Source organism: Momordica charantia (assembly GCF_013281855.1).
Source record: "Momordica charantia cultivar OHB3-1 chromosome 1 unlocalized genomic scaffold, Mcharantia_2.0 BLBB01000001.1, whole genome shotgun sequence".
In the NCBI taxonomy this organism is placed as follows: Eukaryota; Viridiplantae; Streptophyta; class Magnoliopsida; order Cucurbitales; family Cucurbitaceae; genus Momordica; species Momordica charantia.
The window spans coordinates 550,628-572,587 of NW_028275157.1; the positions used below are offsets into that span (position 1 = coordinate 550,628).

The window sequence follows — 21,960 nt, forward strand, 5'->3', positions numbered from 1 at the left end:
AAAGAACAGGGAATGGGATATTAGTCATTTTCACTATCGCCCTAGTACAAGATTCTTCCTGTGATCTAGTCCTTAACAAGGAACTATCAGAATAAAAGTTGCATAGGCAATTGCTATATATTGGAAATGTGAAAGTCATAAGAATGAGTATGAAGAATACCAATTCCAGCATTAGTAACTGTCAAGCTTGTGTCACTCCTATGTTTGCTGTCGTGGATTTCATTACTTCAGCTCCTCCTTTCTCCAATGTTTCCTTATATCGACAACTTGTGGGATCACTACAATATCTTACTTTTACCAGATGGGATATCGCTTTTGCAGTTAATAAAGTAAGTCAATTTATGCAAAATCTTTCTAAAGTCCATTATACTGTTGTTAAAAGGATTTTTTATTATTTATGTGGTACGAGGGATCTTGATGTCTTGTTTCGTCCAAGAGATTTGTCTCTTACAACCTACTGTGATGCTGACTGGATCGGTGATACTCATGATCGCCGCTAGACAATCGATTTTGTCGCCCTTCTTGGTAGTTTCTTGCTAGACAATCGATTTATTTCTTGGTTTGCTAAAAAGCAACAAATAGTTTCTTGATCTTCTACTGAGGCAAAATATAGATCTTAGGCGACCACTGCGGCTGATTTTTATTGGTTATGTCTACTCCTTTGTGATCTTCACATTTGCCTCCAAAATCATCTCGTTTTATGGTGTGACAATGTCTCAGGTATTTCTCTCACCGTTAATATAGTCTTTCATGCTCGCACCAAGCATATAGAAGTTGATTATCACTTTGTTCGTAAGAAGGTGGTTTGGAAGGATTTGTGTGTTGGTTTTGCATCTTCCAAAGATCAAATTGCAGACTTGTTTAGCAAGCTTTGGCTACCCCTACCTTTCTTTCCTTTCGTGGCAAACTTATGTCATCTTTGTGACATAAGTTTGAGGAGGGTGTTATAGGATTAATTATTTAATTGTTAATTAGTTGCTTAAATTAATGAGTTTTTTTATATAAATTTGTTATATAGGTTAATTAGTTTGCCTATTTCCAACAACAACTGCGTCCTCCTTGCCATTATAATTATTCATAAGATTCAAATTAGTCAACTCGCTTGTAATATGAGCATTACACCCACTATATGTCAACCAAAAGAAAGGAGATTTAGTAGAAGAACCAATAGGCATAGCATGTACTGCCATTGCAACCAATTGAGCCGAAGGACGACAGCCTTGATAGGAGAAGTTCATCCTGTTATAATAATCAAGAGCGGTGTGATCGGGCTTGTTACAAATTTGACAGAAAACACGTCCCCCATTAGAATCCACGACCATTTCCCCCATAGATAAAGGGTTGAGAATTACCTCCCCCTGAAGGAATTAGAATTTGGATAGTTACATCTGCCGCCATTGTTTCCACTGAGTACTTGGATAGTTACCACGACCTCGATTAAAGTGTCCACCTCTAAAATTTTGATGGCCTAAAAAAGCAGTCGTCGTAGTGGGAAGAAGCTCAGGAACCTTAGCCTGTTGAGCAAGAGTTTTTTCTTCAAACTGTAGCATCACATGAAGTTCTTCAAGAGTGAGATAATCCTTCCGAGTGCGAATTGATGTGCAAAAAGCATTACAATCAGATGTAAGCCCATGAGAGTGGATCAAGATTTTCTCATCATCAATTTGAACTGAGACGGCAGTAAGTTTATCAACAATATCTTTGATTCGTCAGATATACATCTCAATTGATTCAAAAGGTAGCTTCTTGATTGTGTACAACTCAGATCACAACTCAATGATGTCGGAACGAGAATGAGAAGCATATCTTTTTTTGAGAGACTTCCACAACTCACTAGATGAAGTTGTTCCAACGACATGCCCAATGGCTGAACGAGAAAGCGTAGCATTTATCAAAGTGATAAGAGCCTGATCACAAGCACTCCAATTAAGAAATTCAGCACTAACTTGATTTGTGATGGAGTTATCAGAACCACGAACAAACTTTTATGGAGCTAGAATCGAACCATCAACATGACCAAAAAGTGAGTGTGCTGTAAGGATTGGAGTAATTTGAAACCTCCATAGCACGAAATTGGTGGTATCAAGATGAAGTAGAACAATATTGCAAATATTCAAAAGCAGGAACAATGGAGAAGAAACTATAGATGAATTAACAAGAGAAGAAGAGGTCGATGACTCGTTCAAACGACGGGAGTGATGTTGAAAGTGGTGAGGATGGGGTAACTCACAAATCTCCAACTTATGATGAATTGTATGGTGCTTTTGAAAGTATGCAACATGATTTAGAGAAAGTTAGCTCTAAATATATTAGGCTATCAAAGAAGTACAATATTTTATCTATTAAGAATAAATCTTTGGTAGAGGAAAATTCTTGCTTGAAAAATAGAGGCACTAAAGATGTTTTGCATGATGATTGTTGTGATGAGAAAAATATTTCGAATGGTAGGTTTAAATTACTTTGAGAAAGAAAATGGAGATCTCAAATCTTTAGCATATGAATTAAAAGTTGGATGGAATGATTTGAAAAATATAAAAAAAAGAGAGAAAATTGAATATTTTTCAATATAATTAAAAGATAAAATTACTAGTTTGAAAGATGAAATTGTTCTTTTGGAAACTAACAATTCATTTTTAGAAAAAAAAAATTTCTTTTATTGACAAAATTAATTTTCATGAATGTGATAGTGTCATAAGAAGAATGATATTTTGCGTATGCTTAAAGAAAAATAATTACTTGCTAATAAAGAGGTTGAAATTGCAAAAGGAGTCTATTAAAAAATTGACTATAGGTGCACAAAAGTTAGATAAGATTATAGAAATGAGTAAACATTTTAATGATAAAATGGGATTAGGTTATGTGTATAAAAATTCTAATTTTTCTAGCCACAAGACTACTTTGATTAAGGCTACCCCTTCTATCTTTAAAGATGCTTTACCCAATGTACATAATCTTGTTGAATCTAAATTTATGCCAAAGCATGAAAAATCTAGAAATATATGTGAAAGTTCAAAATTTTTGTCTAGAAAATTTCACACTAGATCAAAATTGGACCATGTCGGGAAATTTGTGAATAAGCATGGAAATGATTGAAATATGCGTACAAAATCGAACATTGTGTCTAAACATGCTTATGCTAGAGCTAATTATATGCATACTGTTGGTGCCTAAGCATGTTCATGAAAGATCAAATTTGTGCTTACTTGTCATTATTGTGGAATTAAATGTCATATTAGGCCAAATTGTTTTAAATTAAAAAGTGCTCCAAAGAAGAATTTCTATATGAAAAGTATTGTTCCAAATCAATTTGTTAAAAGAAAATTCTTGCCTAATATTGTATGTCATTCTTGTGGCAAAATTGGTCATAAATTCAATACTTGTTATTTGTCAAAAATGAATACTAAAAATGTTGGAACAAATTTGAAATGAGTTCAAAAATCTATACTCAAACAATGATGGACTCAAGAAATGAATACCAGAAATCTTTTGGTTGAACTTTTTCTTTGTACGTTTGATTTCAAGAAGCAAATAGTTGCTTGGACTTCAAATGAGAAAGTAATTCAAATGAAACAACTATTGTGGCTTGCTTGAATCCAACGAAGGAAAATGACACATTCAATATTTTTAAATTTTTTGTTGAGATTATTATGCTATTGATATACCTTATAGAAATTATATCTCTAATGGGTCAGAGAAGTTGAATTAGTTTCTTGAATTTTATTGTTGATTAAATTAAATGCTTTGAGTAATTTGAGAATATTTTTTGCATTAATCTTTATTACTTGATTATGTGGATCAATGCTCTTGATAATATTGGGATAAATTGTGTCGCAACGTCATCGCGACGCGGAGCAGCCGACCTCATCCCCTAAAGGGTCTCTTTCGAGATAAGAGTTTGGAGTTGCCACCAATAAAAAAAAACTTGGTCTACGAAAACAAAATTTTTGGTTCTGGAGTCGACCTGTTAGCACCATACGACACCAGTTCCAAAACAGTACACATTTTGTCAAAAATTATCCTATTATTTTATGAATTAATAGATATGAGTGGCACGAAGGCCATTAGGTTCCAATTTCCGTCATTGGAGTTTTCGAAATAATTCTTAAAAGCAATGATAAAAATATAAGGGTTTGAACTTGTATTGGGGATCTCAACAACGCGCCCGCTATCACTATGCCAACACCTAAAGATGTAAACTAAATTTCCTTTTCAAAATACAAACCTTTTAGTTTTAATCTTTGTTTAAAAAAAAACAAAAACTATAAACGAAAATTTAAGGGTCCGTTTGATAACCATTTCTGTTTTTTGTTTTTGGTTTTTGGTTTTTGGTTCCATATATATTTGATAACAATTTTTTGTTTTTTGTTTTTAAAAAACAGAAAACCAAACATGTTTGGTAGCCATTTTTAGTTTTCTGTTTTTAAAAAGTTAGAAAATTGAAAATACGTATTAGAGAGAGAAAATTATATGTGGAGTAGAGATGACAATGATGTGGGTGAGAGTGAGGATGCTCTCCCCATTCTCGTACTCAGTGAAAATTTTTAATTCCTATCTCCACCTTGTTCTTCACCCTGAGAGATGTTTTCGATAAAAATTATCGGTTTTATAATTGTTCTTAATTATTTTTAGAATTTAAAAAATAAAAAAGTATAATAAATATATATTAAAAAATGGAATCGGGGACGGGGTTGGGGTCGGGACATGCATTTCCTATTTTTTGCATCCGACCGTGCGGAAATTTTTGTCATCCCTAATGTAAAGATATGAAAATACAAGTTTAGACAAATGTAAATAAACTTTTAGAAGATAAATTTTAGAGAGATAAAGATTTAGAAAAAAAAATGAGTGAAAGAACAATTAAAGACAAAAGGAGAAAAAATTTAGAGAAAAAAAGTAAAGTAGAGAGCAAAAGATATGTAAAGAAAAAAAGAAAAAAATTAGAAAGAAAGAGAAAAATTAGAGTGAAAAAAATTTAGAGATAAAAACAAGATTTAAAATATAATTTTTAGAGAAAATAAATCAATACAAAAATAAATTAAAGTTATAGTAAAAAAAATTGAACCAGAAGAGAAAATATAATTTTAGAAGAAAAATAGATTAGGAAGAGAGAAAGAAAAGTTATAAAAAATGAAATTTTAGAGAGAAAAAATTTCGAAAAAATATTAAATTTTTAAAGAGAGACAAATAATAATAAATATTCAAAATATGAAAATTTTAGAGAGAAAAGAATAAATTTTGTAGAGAGAAAATTAAAAAGAAAAAATTTTAGAGTGTGAAAGAATTTTGTTAGAGATAAATATGATAAAGAAAAAAAATTTGAGTATTAGAAGAAAAAATTAGAATTTGAAAAATAGAAATCAGTTTTTGGAAAATATTTTTTTTATTTTTGAAATTTACATAGGATTTCAAAATGGTTTTTGAAAAAAAAAATAGAAAATTGAATTGGTTACCAATGACTCGTTTGGTAACGTTCATGTTTCTTGTTCCTGTTTCTTTATTTTTAATTAAGAAAAATATATTTCATTGTTCCAACCTCAAAGAATTCAAATATGATAAAATAATGTTTTTGTTTATGTTTTGGAACAAATTGGAAATGGGAACAAGAAAGGAGAAACTTGTTTTGGTTGTTCCCAAAATTTCTATACAATTGTTAGAATGTTCCCAAAACAGCAGAAACAAGAAAGAAAGTTAGTTGTAAAATGCTTAGATTTCTTAAGAAAATTAGAAACGAGAAACAAGAAACGGAAATGTTACCAATCGAGCCCCAAACAACCCTATTTTTTAAAAACTAAAAACAAAAAACAAAAAACTGAAAACGAAATGGTTATGAAACGGGCCTTAAGAAAAAAACTTTTATTTTGTTTTAGATTTGAAATTCGTATAAAACAAACTTATTTAAAAATTCCTATTTAAAACAAACTTATTTAAAAATGAAATCTTATTCATTTTTTTCTTCAAAACTTGTTTGACAAATCTTTCATTTTAAAAACAAATATTAATTGACTTTGCACTTGAGATTCATTATTAAAAATAAAATTTGTTTTCTTTTCAATCTTTTATTTACTTTCCTGAAACTTAATTTGACCTTTCTTAAAAATTTTCCTTTTAAAAACATTATTAATTTAAGAACATTTATTTAAGATTAAAACAAAATCTTTTACCATTTTTCGATAAAATTTATTAAAATAAAATTTATTAATTTTTTTTATTTTAAGATAAAACTTTTCCTACTTATTTTGTATTTTAAAAACATTATTTAAAACATAAAAACAAAATCTTTAAAAATCATATTTAAGTACAACATAAAAACAAAATCTTTAAAAATCATATTTGAAAGGAAAGAAGAAAACAAAATCTTATTATTTTAAAAATCTTATTCTTTCCAAAAAAAACTTTCATCCCAAAAATATCTATTTATTTTTTTTTAAAGTTTCATTCTATAACGTTCTCTTCTTCTTTTTTAGTTTTCTTCTTTCTATTTTCAAACTCACCTTCTACCTAGATAGTTTTATTGGAGCTCGCCGGAATATTGTGGGTCGTTGGAAACTGATGTGGAAGACGCTGCCCGAAGTGGTTGATGTTGTTCGCTTGGGACGCCACTGAGGAGTTCGAGGTGTCACCGAATCTGCTTTTGAGGTCGTGGAGGTGTAGATCCGAATGGGTTTGTCGTCGGCTCACTGTTCATGCCGTTGCCGGAGTGCCCGCCGGAGTCTGCAAACGCCGCTGGATCTACAACACCGGTGTGTTCGCCGAATTCGATCGTGGTCGTCGAAGGTTTGGATTTTAGAGGCTTGAGAGTGAAAATGAGGAAGAAGAAGGTGGAGGAAGAAGAAGAATGGTAGACAGAGAAATGAAAAGGAAGGAAAAAAAAAGGTAAAAGAAAAAGAAAATGGGTGATTGAAATTGAAGAGAGAGAAATGTTGAAAAATGAAAATAAAATTAATGGTGTTTGTATTACTCATCTCTGTGGTCTCCCCTCTTAAATACCCAAAAAAGTAACGGTAAAATTGTACGAGTAAAAAACGCTTAGAGAAGAAAAAGCCACGTAATAAGGGTTTTGACGAGAAAACAAAACAAACTTAAAATCAAATATTAATAAAAAGAAAATCCTTTTTAAATTAAAACAAATGTTTTTTAACAAAATTTTTTATTTAAAACCAAATATTTTTTATTTATTTGTTATTTTAATTATAAATCAAATTCTTTTAAAAAGAAAAAATAATATATTTTTTTTTAACAAAAGAGAGCCAGACTAAATATGGTGTCTACAGTCTGTCCCCATTTATATATACTTACAGAACCAAAAAGGTAGGCAAAGACAAAAGACAAAGTATTGGGAAGGTGAGATTTTTACTTAAAAGAAGGTTAGAATGACACACCCTGCTGGACAGGCTTGATCACGATCTTTGATTGGGTTCGATTTAACCAACAAGAAATTAAAATGCAACAGGCATGACTTGACACAGGCTTCGACCACGATCTTTGATCGGGTTCGATTTAACCAACGATAAAATAAAAAGCAATGGACTTGGCTTGACACAGGCTTCGACCACGATCTTTGATCGGGTTCGATTTAACTCACGATAAAATCAAAGATAAATAAACACGCTTGCTTGAGCAAAATGAAATGTCACGAAATTTCTTGCCCTTGGGCTTTTTGGAGACTTATTCAAGGAAAATGTAGAATGCATGAAACGATTCATGAAATGTGTGTTTGACGCATGATGATAACATGAAATTTTATCTTGGATGTAAAAAAAATAGTGAAATCACTTGCTTTTATAATATAAACTTGGGATTGTCCAGATAGCTCGGTCACCGCATTTCGTTTTCTTTCAAAAACCTTTTTAACTGGATCGAGAGTACACAGACAAACTGAGACTTGGACAAATACTCCTTAAATGGGATGACGACTTTGCTCTTGATAACTTTGTAATGTCATATTTGTCCTAATGGTTCTAGAGAATAAATATCTTTACTTTTAGGCTTCGTGTGCCCCTACATTGATTTCAAGTAACAAGTGACCTTGGAGAACGTGAATGTAAGCAACTACCGTCATTCATAAATAGAAAGAGACAAATAGAGAACCGAATTTATAAACGGGATTTCCAATTATGACAAAGGACACATATCTCAAAGATGTTGTTCAAATTTGTAGGCTATAATGGAGAATGGATACACAAAATGCCTTTCAAGTAAAATACTGAGATCAAAGTGAAGTTTTCCGAGATACACGGGAAATTATGCATAATACTTTCGAATATGATCTGAATTGACTGGATTTAAAAACTCACTGCCATCCATGTTGGCCATAAGTACTAGTGCTCCTCCAGAGAAAGCTTTTTTTCACCACAAATGGTCCTTCATAATTCGGGGTCCATGTGCCTCGATGATCTTTCTGCAACGGAAGGATTCTTTTTAGAACCAAATCTCCCTCTCTAAACCTTCTTCGGCGTATCTTCTTATCATAGACTTTCATCATTCTTCTTTGGTAAAGTTTTCCTCAGCATAATGTCGTCAACCTCTTTTCTTCTACAAAATTTAGCTGTTCATAACGCCTTTTGACCCATTTAGCCTCTTGTAACTTAACTTGCATGGTAACTCTTAATGATGGAATTTATAATTCAACGGGGAGAACAACTTCCATACCATAAACTAATCAAAATGGTATTGCCCCAGTTGAAGTACGGACTGAGTTGCGATAACCATGTAAGGCAAACGTAAGCATTTCATGCAAGTCCCTGTAAGTTACAGTCATCTTTTCAACGATTCTTTTTATGTTTTTGTTGGTGGCTTCCACTGCACCATTCATCTTGGGTCAATAAGGGGTTGAGTTGAGATGTTTGATCTTAAACTGCTCGCAGAGCTCGCTCATCAATTTGTTGTTCAAATTCCTTGCATTATCAGAAATTATGGTTTCAGGAAGACCATAACGACAAATAATTTCTTTCTTGATGAATATGACTACAACTCTTTTTGTCACATCTCGGTAAAAAGCTGCTTCTACCTACTTAGTAAAATAATCTATGGCTACCAAAATAAATCGGTGCCCAATTGATGCTTTAGGTTCGATAGGTTCTATCACGTCCATGCCCCACATAGAGAAGGGTCGAGGAGCTGTCAAAGTATGCAAATGAGAAACAGAAGCATGAGTCTTGTCTGAATAAATTTGACATTTGTGACATTTTCTTGCATATTTGATACAATCTGTCTTCATAGTCAACTAGTAATAGCCACCTCTTAAAATTTGTCTAGTCATCATGTGCCCATTTGCATGAGTGCCACAAACTCCTTCATGGATTTGCTCCATAATCTTATTGGCCTCTCTTCCTTCGACGCACCTTAGGAGAACCATGTTATGGTTTCTCTTGTACAGTATCTCTCCATTTAAGAAAACTTTCAATGTCATCTTACGGAGGGCGCGCTTATCATTTTCTGAAGCATTGGGTGGATAATCTTTACTCTTGATATATTGCTTGATGTCATGAAACCAGAGGTTGCCGTCGGGTTTTGATAACTCTCCTAAATAGAGTTATTTGTGTTTAAAATTTGCATAAAATAGCTAAAGATAGCCTAATCTAACCCCCGTATTCATTGAATTGTGCCTAATTTAGAAATTAAATCAAGGTTCTCCTATATAGTGCTAGAGCTTATATAAATAATATAATTTTAAGCATTTTGCTGCAGTTTTGCTGATGTTAAAGCATCGGGTCAAGAAAAAGACAAAAAGCAGCAAGCTGGTAGTGAAAAACTTCTCAACGAAATTTACCACAGTAACGGGAGGTTTCACCTGGGAGTGAGAGCTGGGCCCCACAGGGCTTGTTTTGTTGCCCTAAAATCGAAAGGAGGTATAAATGCTCATAAGAAAAGAAGCCTCCACACACACAAGACAATTCCCTTCTTCATTCTTGGAATCACTCAACCCTCACTTCAAGAAAACCTCTCCAACCGTTCGAGGAAGTCAAGAGGAGAAGAAGACCAGACAACTGTAGCTGAGAAAGAAGCTGAGAACTCTTGTTGAGAGCTGATCTTTAGCTCCCTCTCTTCATCTTTTAAGCTCTTTGTATTGTTTTTATTCTTATATTTTTGAATCTCCTTATGACATTGTCTAGCTAAAAACCTTGTGTAAGGGGAGATGTTGTGAACTCATTTCAAGGGCTGTAACTTTGTTGTTTTGCATTAATAATAGTGTGTTTTGATTTGAAGTTGTTGTATCACTCTATTTTTGATGTGCTTGATCACCATATTGAAATATCTTCTTAATAACCTTTGGAAAAATGTATTAGGGAGCGAAAAACTTCATCTCGAGTTAGAATCTACTTGAGTTTAGAGTGTGATAATTTAGGGATAAGCATCATCTAGCTTGGTTATAAAAACTGTTCATATATGTTGTTATTGTTTGTCTAAAAACTCTAATGGTAGAAAAACTTGGGTGTTTGGAAAAGCATCTTGTCTGTTTGACCACTGCATTCACTACATTAGTGTTGCAGCATCGTTAGAGTAGCCCAGAAAGAGTCGATGTTCTCTCCCTCTTACGCCCTTATTTTCATAAGAAGTTACTCGTTGATTGTTTATGTTTGGTAGTTTTAACGCAGATTCAGTGTGTTTATAAACATATTTAAACCTCCTTCTTTACTGTTTATTTTAGCATATATTCAGAAGAAACTAAATTGTTAGTTTAATGCACTGTTTTCTTAGGTGAATATTGAGTATTTGGGCACTTAGTCTCTGTGGATTCGAACTTTTATTACTTGCTACGACGATTGTGTATACTTGCGCATATAAGAATTGGTAGCATAAACCGTATACAACAGGTTCTTCTTCAATGCTCATACAAGAAGCTGGGACATATCTCCTCCCAACTTTAATCAGACGGACCTCCTCATCGAGTTCTAAATTGAACATCACTGCTAATGTGGCCAATGCATCTGCTATTTGATTATTTTCTCTTGGCAAATAATCAAATGAGATTTCATCAAACTCTTGTGACAATTTTGTTATGAGTTGTTTGTAAGGCAACAACTTACTGTCTCTTGTTTCCTATTTCTCCTCTTAACTGATGAATTACTTGAAGGGATCGGATCCCGCAGCGGAAGCGCGTGAACGCGTGTGCTTCGAATTTGTTTTAGAATTACAACAAAGAAAAGACATATAAACATGAAAGGAAGTTAGTGATACATATCTTTGAAGACACCTCTTCAATGTAGACACCAACGCCACCACAAAGTCTTCATCGCTATCCTCTGGGAGTTAAGAACTTGGTTTGTGGGAACCCTTTTGTAATTGAAAGAGAAATTGATAGGTTGAGAGAGCAGTTTTCAAGGTAGAGTTTCCGAAACTCGTTCAACCGGCGACCGATAGAGCATCAAGGAAAGGGGAGAACCTCCCTTTTTATAAGGGAGGAAGAGTGGTGGGGAAGTCACAACTTCCCCACTCACCACTATCTCACTTCCCACCATGGAAAAACCTCCCCCATTTTCCACCATTAATGGTGGAAAGTGGGAGGTTTTCCTCCCCCTTTTCCTTTCTTTTTTTTATGTTTTTTTTCTTTTATTTTAACTAAAATAATTTTAATTAAAATAATAATTAATTAAATCTAATTTAATTAATTACAAAAAAGAATTATTAATTAAATTTAATTTAATTTAACCAAATTAATATATCACATTAATTTAATTAAATCATATTTAATTAAATTAAACTTAAATTAATCAACTATATTAGAATCAAATTCTAATATCCATCTCTCTCATAATTTTGAATCAAATTCAAAATTAGCTTTATATTGCAATATATCAACATACATTATATTAATTGCATCTCATACAATTAATCTTAATTCCCTTTAACTAATTTGAACAATTCAAATTCTTTTCAAGACTAACTATTCTTAACTATCTTTTACGAGCTAGCAAGGGGACCTAATGGACCTACAGATCAGAAGCTCCAAAGATACAAGATTAATTGATTGAACTTATTAACCATATTAATCAACATTCGTTAACTGTCGGTCACTCCACTAAAGACCCACAGTTGCACTCTTCTCACTGTAGAATATTTTGCGTCCACGGATTTTGATCATTAACGGTAAGTCAATTCTTCACGAGTGTTCGTAACCACAGCTAGGTCAAATTACCGTTTTACCCCTGTGTTACATCTTATGCCTTAAGTATCGCTGATCCTCTAATGAACAACTCGGTTATGGTCCAACCAATAACCGGAAGTCCCTCTTGGGCCAGTGAGAGGGTGGGGCCCCTTGTTCAAGTCCCGGAGTCAGCACTTAAGAGAACACTCATCTACTTACCCTAAAGTCGGGAAGGAGTGAATTCCATCTTGTGTAGTTATGTTCCCAGCTCCCCACTCGATCTCGTCCCCAAAATGGTAGGCATATTGAGTCGGCGACACGGGCCACTCTCACCCATATAAATCAAAGGACGAACTTTAACAGGCAGGAGTCCATAACTCACTCAAGATTGAGATTGAGTTACCTGGTCATCCTATTGAAATATTAATCTATTAGCTAATGATGTTACAGCTAAGGATTAATTATTTCGCGATCCGGTCTTATACAAACTCATTGTATAGAATACCCCCCACTAGCATGTCTCCACACGAACGACCTGAATGAAGTCATTTGTAACTATTATAAAGTGGGTCATATTATAGTATTGTCAAAATAAGGTACCCAACCTTATCCATATACTATAGCTCCTTTAGATTACTACTGAAACATTATCCACCTGTATATATCGAATATATACTGTATATATATACACTGTATATCAATTATATATGCTGTATATTAAATATATACTGTATATCTGTTATATACTGTTCCAGTTACATGACATAACCTCAGATGTTAGTTTATTGGATTTGGACTGATGCAATTCTATCAATAACAACTTTATTGAATGAATATTTGTTTTATGTTTACAAACCACGAGTTTAGGGCATAAAACCCAACATTACTAGCATGGAATCCCCAAAAACTTGGAGTCTCCTGACGTTCATATCAATAGCAGCTTGGACACCCATGGAGCATGCTTCATACTCAGTCATATTATGTGTGCAGTCAAAACATAACCTGACAATAAGACGGTATAGATCCCCTTTAGGTGATATCAATATAGCCTATATCCCATGACCTAGCTCTTTAGAGGCACCATCAAACATCATGGTCCAAGTTTGTGGGTCTAAACTTTCCTCACCTGTGGTTATGGTGGAGATATACTCATCTGGAAAGTCGAACTTCACCGATTTGTAGTCATTTATAGGTTGTTGAGCTAAGTAGTCGGCTAGAGCACTCCCTTTAATGGCCTTGTGAGTCACATAGACAATATCATATTCAGACAAGAGAAACCTTCCATCTTGCAATTCAACCTGAGAGAGATGTCTTTTCAAAAATGTACTTTATGGGGTCCATCTTTGAAATGAGTCATGTGGTATAAAACAACATGTATTGTCTTAGACGTCGGGCAACCCAAGCTAGAGCACAACAAGTTTTCTCTACTAGAGAGTATCTAGTTTCGCAATCGATAAACTTCTTACTTAAATAATATATGACATGTTCTTTCCTGTCTGAATCATCATGCTACCCCAGTACACATCCTATTGAGTTTTCAGTCACTGTGAGATATAAAATAAGGGGTCGTCCTGTAGTTGGTGGCACAAGAACTGGAGGGTCCTGCAAATACCGCTTAATCTTATCAAATGCTGCTTGACAATCCTCACTCCAAACCCCATCGTTGTTCTTGTGGAGCAATTTAAAGATGGGTTCGCAAGTTGCTGTTAGGCGAGATATGAACCTTGTCCTAGGAATCCTCTAACTTCTTTCTGCGTCTGTGAGGGTGACATCTCCAAGATTGCTTTGACTTTATCTGGGTCAACTTTAATACCTTCTTTGCTTACTACAAAGCCCAGAAGCTTTCCAGTGGTTGCCCCAAATATTCATTTGTTGAGATTGAGTTTCAATTTGAACTTCCTCAATCGATCAAATAGCTTCCTTAAAATAGTTGTGTGCTTCTCGCCCTGTTTTGACTTGGCAATCATATCATCCACGTAAACTTCAATTTCTTTGTGCATCAAATCATGAAAAATGGTAACCATGGCACGCTAGTAGGTTGCCCCAACATTTTTTAGCCCGAACGACATAACTTTGTAGCAAAAAGTTCCCCATAGTGTAATTAATGTAGTTTTTTCGCGATCTTCAGGTGTCATCTTGATTTGATTGTATCCTGAGAACCCATCCATAAAGGAGAAGTTCGAGAATCCAGGAGTATTATCAACCAACACATCGATATGCGGAAGCGGGAAGTTGTCTTTTGGACTTGCATGATTCAAATCTCTATAATCCACACATCCTAACTTGTCCGTTTTTCTTTGGTACATGGACAATGTCTCAGGGTAATTAGAAACCGTAAGGAACCCTGCATCAATCTGTTTCCTTACTTCATCTTTTATCCTGATCAACATATCTGACCTCATTTTCTGTAACTTCTGCCTCACCGGTTTGAACTCTGGGTTGATTGGCAATTTGTGCACTACAATGTCTGTATCTAAACCAGGCATATCTTGATAGGACCAAGCAAAAACATCAGAATATTCATGAAGTAACTCTATCAACTTTTTGCGACTCTCTGAAGACATACTAGTGCCTATTTTAACCTCTTTGGCCTCGGCTTGTGACCCTAAGTTAACTATCTCAGTTAATTCCTCATGAGGTCCCAACATCTTTTCTTCTTCTTCTAGCATTCTCAATAACTCAGTTGAGGGCTCATCATCTATTTCCTCATCAGACTCGATGTTGTATATAGGTGTATCGAGCACGTATTTCGAATTATTATCACATTCAATCTGAGTATTACTGCTTAAGACATGATAATGGAGAAAAGAAAAGAAAATGAAACAAATGAATAAATTGGCCTGGAGAGAAATAGCATAGCAAAGGAACAAAGTGAATGAATTTAAACTTTCTTGATATGGAAGAATTATAGACAAACAATAGGTCTAGATATAATGTACATGGAATAGAAAATTAATTTATTAATTAAGAAAATGAAGGGAAAAACAATGGACAATTACTTTGACTTATTATTCACAAAAGACGGTAGCTCTAACACACTCCAATTGCTCAACTCGAAACCGTCTGGGCACAGGAAGACAAAAGGTCCAGTTTGCTCTATTTCTTCTGTCACTGCTGCCACTGTAGAACTCTCATCGTACTCATGATGGATTATGCCGGCACTTCTGAAAGAGTGGCTGAAAGGTGGAATAGTCCTCATTGGGTAATCGTGCTCCATATTCTCAAATCTTGCTAGACGTTTTGCTTTTTCACTGTTCTGCACTCAGGTGATGTCGCCTCTATTTGGCTTATACCCTAGCCCGAACCTTTTTGTGTTCTTAGCCATCCTCATCAGCTTGTCTAAACTCCCACTGTCTCCCTTAAAGGCAGCCTCTAATAGCCGTGGTTTAGATCTTCCAAACTTCCCATGTAGAGTTGTAGCATTTGCAATCTCAAATGATTGGAATGATGACTCAAAAGCTTCTTCTGCTGGTTCAACGTATGGCATCGAAGCGAGCCTTGAGACCAGAATGTCTTCTTGTCCCAATATGATCACCAACTTTTGTTCAACTGCAAACTTAATTTTTTGATGTAAAGTGGATGGAACTGCTCCTGCTGAATGTATCCATGGTCGCCCCAACAAGAAACTATAAGTTGATGTAATGTCCATAACCTGAAATGTTATGTCAAAGGTGTAAAGACTTATCTGGATCGGGATCGGGATCTCAATGTCCCTAGAAACAGTGCTGCGAGCTCCATCAAATGCTCTTACTATCACAGTACTAGGCCTCATATGGGACATATCGACTAGTAACTTCTCTAGTGTGGACCTTGTCATTATGTTTATAGAAGATCCATGGTCGACAAAGACTTTTGCTACTAGGAAGTTTTTACACTTAACTGAGATGTGGAGAGCTTTGATATGTCATGTACCCTCTGGTGGTATCTCCTCATTTGTAAAAGTGATAAAATTAGATATCGTTATATTCCCAACAACGTTGCTCAATTGTCCACTGTGATGTCTTGTGAAACAAAAGCTTGCTTCCATACCTCCAACAGTGTATTCCGATGTGCTTCAGAGGATAACAGCAAAGACAATATAGAGATCTTTGCGGGTGTCCGACCTAGCTGTTCGATAACTTTGTATTCACTTTGCTTCATTAGCTTTAGAAACTCTTGTGTCTCTTCCTCGGACACGAGTTGTTTAGGACTTGCATCCTTTACCGCAATTGCCTCCTCTAGTTCATCATAAACATCCTCGTTGAGTTTGGTCTTCCCCTTCCTATCTTCCTCTACCTTCTCCTTCTTCTTCTCACTTGCTTTCTCTTTTTTTCACTAGTAGGCTCATTCATGCGCTTTAGCAGGCTATTCGGTGTATAACATCTCCCAGTTCGTGTCACACCGCCTACCCCGGTGATATTGTCAACTAAGAGTGAAGAAGATGATATCTCTTACCCGACAGTTACCTTACACTCATATCTCCAAGGCACTGCTTTAGAACTTTTATACTCGAAAGGAGCTGGGATCGTGATAGTGATCGGTTTTCGACTGCTGCTGGGTGCATCAGACTTTTCACAGTAAAATATGGTGAGGGGTTTTGGCTTAAGAGCGGCATTTGAGCTTTCAGCCGCCGAGACATCCTCCACGACATTTACCCATTTCTTCTGGTGAGATTTTGTAACAGTAAGGACTTTTGAGTCTAACAACTCTTGAACTCTCTTTTTAAAATGGTTACATTACTCTAGAGAGTGTTCTTTTGCCCCAGCATGGAATAGACACGTCAGACTTTCATCATACCCTTTATACTTGAGGTTTGCGCATAGGTACTCCACTGATACATACCCACCGCCCAAGAGGATTTCAAATAGTTCCTCCATAGGTTGTAATTTCTGCAGTCTTACTCTTTGACTCGATCCCTTGGCATTCAACTGCATTTATTTGGAGGTTCTAATGATTCGGCAGCGGATTATTACTTACATCATGCTCATTTTCTTTTTTAAAGTTCAACCAACCTACCTTGATTAAAGCTTTAACTTTGTATTTCAGTGCAGTGCAGTTCTCTGTTGAATGCCCTGTGGCTCCTGCGTGATAGTCACAACGAGCTTGCATCATACCATCTTGGGTATGGGGGCTTGATCAGGTCTACAGGTACAGGCGCCAATTGATTATTCCGAAATAACTGAGGCAGAAGCTCAGTATAAGTCATAGGGATTGGGTAGAATTGAGTCTGTTTACGTGCCCATCTATTAGTTTGCTGCCCCTAAGTATAGAATGTATTATACTGCTGACTCCTAGGTTGGAAATTTTGACTGGTAGGGGGTCGAAAATTTTGAGAAGCATAAGGGGAGTAATGTGAAGTTGTATTATTCACATATTGCTGATTATACCCGTATGAGGTTGGGTAATAATATGGAGTGTATCGCGGTGTCTGACCGTAGGGTTGCTGTTTCCAAAAGTGTCGGTCAGCTCCCACCATTTGCACCTCACCCTCCTTCTTCTTTGAGGAACTTGCCTTTTTCGTGGTTGATGTCTCACTAGCAATACCAGTTAATCGATCATGCTTGACCCCGTACTCGATTCTTTCTTCGATGGTCATAATATCAGAGAAATTTGTGGAAGCGCTTCCAATCATCCGGTCATAGAAGGGCTGTTTTAAGGTGTTGATGAACATGGAAGAAAGCTCTTTATCAGTTAAAGGAGGTTGGACTTGAGCTGCCGTATCCCTCCATCTTTGAGCGTACTCTTTGAAGCTTTATGTGCTATTCTTTTCCATCCTCTGCAAATCCAAACAATTTGGAGCCATGTCTATGTTATGCTTATATTGCTTTAGGAAGGAGTCAGCCAGATTCTTCCACGAACCGACATGAGAGCTATCTAATTGCATGTACCAACGAGAAGCTGGACCAGATAAACTATCTTGAAAGCAGTGTATCAACAGTTTGTCATTTTAGACGTACGCTGCCATATTCTTGCAGTACATTATAAGGTGGTTCTTAGGACAAGAAGAACCATCATATTTCTCGAATTCTGGCACCTTAAACTTCAGAAGGATGACTAATCCAGATATCAAACACAACTGAGATGCATCGATGTTGCCAAAAACGTCTGTCCCTTCTACTGCTATTAATCTTTCCTCTAGAACTTCGAATTTCTCGTTACTGGGGGTACTTTGTCCGACTGGGTCTGTCTTGACTAGGAGACCACCAAGATTAAGGACTGTAGGGGGTGGCATCATTTGCTCGGGCTCTCGAAAAATGATGTTGGTTGGGATTTGCTGAGTTCCCTTAACAAAGGGAGGTGGATACTGACCAACCAGAATATCATACAGAGGGTTGTACGTTGTATTTTGTTGCATGAAACCCTCTGCTACTAGCCTAAGAGGTGGATCGTACCCAAGTGGATAAGGCGGGATTTCTTGCTGGTCATGCACGGGGTTGCTAGATGTAGTAGGATCCGCAACCGTCTTGCCTTTTTCCAACGCGAGGAGGATGACATCTAACTTTTCACGCAACTCCTCAATATCTTTCCTTATTTTCTCCTGCTCAGCTTTTTGATCTTTCATTATTATTCTCGCCCTACAGCTAAACCATCTGCCCTTCGAGCTGCCTGTCTGACTTGGGTGAGCACATGTTCTGAATTATGACGTAACAATGTGTTATCGCGCTTCACATTGTCTATAATTCATACCCCACTTGGTTGTATTGTTCCCTAATATGGGCATAATCTCGCATTAACCCATCAGCAGCATTCTGAGTTTTGTCAAGACAGCTCATAAGCGCCTGAATAGTTTCCCTCAATCTTTGATTTTCTTGAGCATACTGAGGTAACTGTACTTCTTTCTCCTCCAACACAATGCCTTTTCACGAAGGGACAAGATTTCGATTTGTAGAGAAGTCATTTGTTGTGATATTTGATTGTCTCGCGCCTTCAAGGTTGTCTGTGAGCTCTCTCCTTCCCTTCTTACTTGTTATATTCTTCTATTAGGGTCCTGAACCTCTACTTCCAGCGGTCTATTTTATTTTCCCTGGTCACCGACCTCCCTTCTTGCCTGCTGCAATTTTAACTCAATGCTTCGAGGTAAACTTTGATGGAACCCTAGTTGTAGTCTTTCTTTAGCTGATGTGGGGTTCCCTTCTCGCAGCTCGTATTCTATCCCGCGAACCTTCTGCTGAGTGGGCTGATTTGGGCTCATTACGGTAAGAATTCTCTTAGTGGGAACCTCTAGCTTCCCTTTGCCCTTGTCAGTTGGTAGGAGAACCACAGTTTTTCCCCTACTCGAATGCCACTGTCCGTATCCTTTAAATGTATTATCATGGTAATTGCCACTTTGTATTCTGACAATCGTTTTCCATGCCTTTACGACCTCTTGAATGTTGTTTGTGCAAAATTCAATATCAAAGGCAAATTCAGAGTTTCTTAAATCATGTGTGCTGGGATAAACTGACGTACCCATATCTGGCGATCACCATTAATGGGACATAAGATACACATCCCCATGGATCCAATAACAGTAAACTGTGAAATTTGCCACACCTATAAATCACAGGTTTGGTTGACATCCAACGGGCCCTCCACTCCACGTCTTCCGACCCTAGTCCTGCGAAGAAAGTGCTCCAATCATCATTCCCTTGGTGGATTTGACTCCACTCCGCTTGGTTGAATTCAAGAATGGGATTCTGCAATCTATTCCACGATGTTGAAAATTTGACTTGAAGACACTTGAACTTTGGTGGACAATTTATACGGCTGAGGACCCACATGTATAGTAGCTGAGCATAACCTATAAATTTCCCTACTCCTCTTGATCTGTAAAAGTTTAGTGCTCGGAAGGTTTCTGCAAGGATGGGTATTACGAGATTAACTCTCATCTCTACCTTGACAAATAGCTTGACCACTCGCTTTTCAATATATCCGCTAACTTTTGGGAATAAAACCAAATTGAATAGGCACAGTGCTAAAGCGATAACTCACTTTCTTCATTAACGAATCTTTGCTGAAGACTCATGATATATTCTACCGGCAAGTATATGTTTTCTCCCTTCCTTTACACATGTTTTTCAACTTCACCAGCATATATTTTCCCTACGAGCAGTGATATTGCCCTTTTTAATGTAAACCCATCATCATAGGAATAAACCTCAATTTTCTCTTATAGTAGTATTTCTAGAAGAGTGTGGTATTCCTCGATAGTGGAGGTTATATCTATTGAGCTAAAAGTGGAGCATCTATAGGCAGGATCCCAATGTCGAACTAATGCTTTCAACACTGAGAAGTTGACTCGTACATACATAAGCTGTGCTATGTGGCCATATTCTTTTATGAACTGGGTATTTCTATCTATTCTTAAGCCTTCCCACAATCATCTCAAGATATCCAACTGATTTTCTGGCAACGTTAGACTTTGAAATGATGTGATTATATTTTGTGATAATGCATCACCATGAGTATGCTGCATGTTCTCTAACCATTGACGGACAATTTCTTGGTCTTGCTCTTTCTATTCTTGGGTAGGAGTCTTACTGAAACTAATGCTTTAATTTACTGTCAATGTTAATGATTTAATACTTAGGTCAATTTTGGCTCAATTGGTGGAAAATAATTTTAAAGAAAAAGGGAAAGTTGTGAAACTTTTTTTTAATTGTTGTAAAAAATAACGATTATTATAATAATAATAGTAAAAATAAATAAAGTGAGAAATGAGAAACTTATGTAAATGCATGAGACTATTTTAAATGAATCACTTTATTAACACCAACGCAAAAAAAAACAAAAAAATAAATAAACAACAGAAATCTGATGCTAAAATGAGTGTAAAGTTAATGCCTACACAACCTAGAGGAAAACGACCCCCAAATCTTCCATACACTTTTGCAGTATGGTCAACTTGAGTGGAGAATTTCAACCGAATTCCACGAAGGTCACACTACTCAGTCTCCGATCTAATCTTAAAGGTAAAGCTCGGGTAGGAGGCTTGTGTATTGTGTGAAATGCATGATAATGCGAAATTATAAAAGCAAATACTTAAATGACAATATGTGCACACAAAAAAAAATGATGGACCAAAATAATTTATAACGGATAATAAACGACAAAAATATGTCTTGACTCTCAATATGTCCCCCGTGGAGTCCCCAAGTTGTCGCAACGTCATCGCAATGCGGAACGGCCGACGTCATCCCCTAAAGGGTTTCTTTCGAGATAAGGGTTTTGAGTCGCCACCAATCATCTACGAGGTGTGATTTGGTCACCTATTTAAAAAAAATTTTGGTCTACGAAAACAGAATTTTTGGTTCGGGAGTCAACTAATTGTAGGGAAGGTGTTAGCACCCTACGACACCCGTTCGAAAACGATACCACATTTTGTAAAAAATTATCCTATTATTTTATTTGGTCCAAAAAAAATATTTTTGTATTTTGATTGAAATGTCCCACGTTATATTAATTCAAACTTTGTTATAAGGTATGAATTAATAGGTATGCGTGGTGTCACAATCGCACCTTTTTAGCACAGCTCGAGCGATTGTGCGGCACTTGCCCTAGCTCAAGCGATTGTACGACACTTGCCCTAGCTCAAGCGAGCAAGTCAACCGAGAAAAATTGTAAGTTGCGGGCAATCTCGGTCGATGGTCTAGCATCCACTCACGTTTTACGAGAAAATTGGTTTTGGAAAACGTGAGAGAGAAAAACAGTTGAAAACATCTTTAAAACAAGCATTGTAAACATTGGATGTAAGAAAGCTTTGATTGCAAGAAAGTATAAAACACTTGGTCGGGGGAGGTTTGATGACTAATTGGTCCCCTCTAAGGTACATTATAAGACATTTTTGGTGTGGCAGGTGTAGACATGCAAAGTGGCGAGGAGTCACTCGGTGGCCTAGAGGCCCCGTGTGAACTCCA

The 21,960-nt window shown here is 36.1% G+C and overlaps 1 pseudogene; it reads right to left on the reverse strand.

The window, feature by feature from the left end:
- Positions 1 to 1,019: 1,019 nt before the first annotated feature.
- On the reverse strand, positions 1,020 to 17,696 carry LOC148213044 (uncharacterized; annotated as a pseudogene).
- Between the last annotated feature and the right edge of the window lie 4,264 nt (positions 17,697 to 21,960).